Consider the following 2,020-nt stretch of genomic DNA (forward strand, 5'->3'; position numbering starts at 1 on the left):
AGAGAGAGAGAGAGAGAGAGAGATAGAGAGAGAGAGAAGGGCTTAGAAAGAGGAATCAAAATCAAAACCTCCGGACAGAAATCGTGACGAATTCCGAACATGGAAATAGAAAAGACAACAGAAAGTAGACAGCCGACATCAAAGTTAAAAAAGACTGAACAATAGTATGCATAAAAAAAAACTGGGCGTTCACCGCCAAGACCTGCGCAGTGGTGCTACATTAAAGATGCATCTGATAAGAAACAAACGACAAGGTGTGAAATTTTGCATAGGTATGTGTGCAAACCAAAGTACTTCGCACCTGGGCTTCATCTGCCGTCTGGTAGCTGCCTGGCACACGATACTTTTCCCGCCGAAGCACCAAAGGGATGTCAAGTCTGTCTACATTACTGGGTGTCTCGGCTGAGATCGCCGGGGTCTGGAGTAAGCTTCTATAGGCAGTTTTAATAGTTTGGTGTCAGTCGGCGACACGTTCTCACCCCACAGCCTTCCACTTGACTGACTGCTAGCTAGTCACCTGATTCGTGTAACTCACACCATGATTTATAATTGCGGTTTTTTAAATAAGATTATACTTCTATTTATAGGTATTGCAGCTGGAGATGCTGTTTCATTGTCATCTTATGTCTGTCCTCTCGGGATTTTAAAATTCATGCCTGTCCGTGAACTTTTTTTTTTCCTCCAAAATTATCTCCAAATAAAACATCACCTCTCACTTCTGGTTTGTTTTTCCGTGTTTTCTTTGATGACAAGGCTTTCTAGCTCGCAGACAAGTCAAGTATCATTAATGTCCTCGGTTCAAGTGAAAGGATCATTCCATGACAAATGGAACTGCAGTGACACACATAAGGCGGAGATGCTGACCTTAAATAAAATAATTCTGAACAGTGACAATGCCATTCCTTTATTCCCCCTTGTTTGGCACAGTAAAAAGAAAACCCTAACCTTTTCGAAAAAACACAAAAACAAAACAACAACAAAAACCGACAGTATCACGGTTCAGATTTTTTTTCAGCAGGTCCTCATTTCAATGTTACGAATGTCACTGCAGTTCTACTTTTCGTGGAATGGTCCAACAATTAGTCGTTTCTATCTGTACATGGTTAACAAATAATCAGAAGGGTTTTAAGGGTCCTAAAGGTAAAAGATTCATCTTGTTGATTGCGACTGTTATCCAGTACATACACTGTTCTTGTCAAATGATGTTTTGTTAATAATAGTAACATCTGAAGCTAATTTACCGACTGTTGTGAGACCTGTTCCAAGAGGATAAATCAGTTCTACGTTGGGGAAAAGAAATACCTTTCAAACGTTCTTACACTCCCAAATACACAAAAACGCAGAGACAGACATTGACAAACGTCGCCATGCTCTAACCTCCATCTGATCACAATCACCCTGTCACCCATGACCCCGACCTTTAAGGTCCTGAAAAACAGCAGAAAACAATAAACAGCTACCCCTCACTTCTCCTCTTCTCATGTTACCCAGGTAAAACTCGCCATCACTCAACTGCACTAGTCGCTAATCTGATCCGATATTCCTCGCTTTGCTCCAGCGGAAGTTGAACCAGCATCGGGATAGCATTAAAAACACATTTAAAAACCTCACCAAGGCCCCAACACTGCGCCAGTACCCACTCCCTTGGTCTTGTATTCAGACGACTACCTCGAGTGGAAAACTAGGAGTCCTATTGACATCGTGAAGATAGCACCTTCAGCCTGCAAGCTTGCTGTTTCCCGCTCGAAGTTTAGACTATAGCTCTGCAGCGACCGTCTCAAGCAATTACCCCTTTTCACATCCTCGACGTGGCGATAGGGACGATGTACAGAACTGACACAGGAGATGGGTGGATGCTAGCTCCGCTCGGCTACGTTTTTCAATGAAAATATTATGAGCTTTTTTTATCGCATTCCAATGCAAATAATTCTTCCCCTCTGCGTGATTTACATTCCAAGTTTATTGGATTCATATACTTGTTTTTCTGTTTATCTATAAGTCATTTGTTTTCTCCACTTCA

The sequence above is a fragment of the Aplysia californica genome, unplaced genomic scaffold (assembly GCF_000002075.1).
Source record: "Aplysia californica isolate F4 #8 unplaced genomic scaffold, AplCal3.0 scaffold00564, whole genome shotgun sequence".
Classification (NCBI taxonomy): domain Eukaryota; kingdom Metazoa; phylum Mollusca; class Gastropoda; order Aplysiida; family Aplysiidae; genus Aplysia; species Aplysia californica.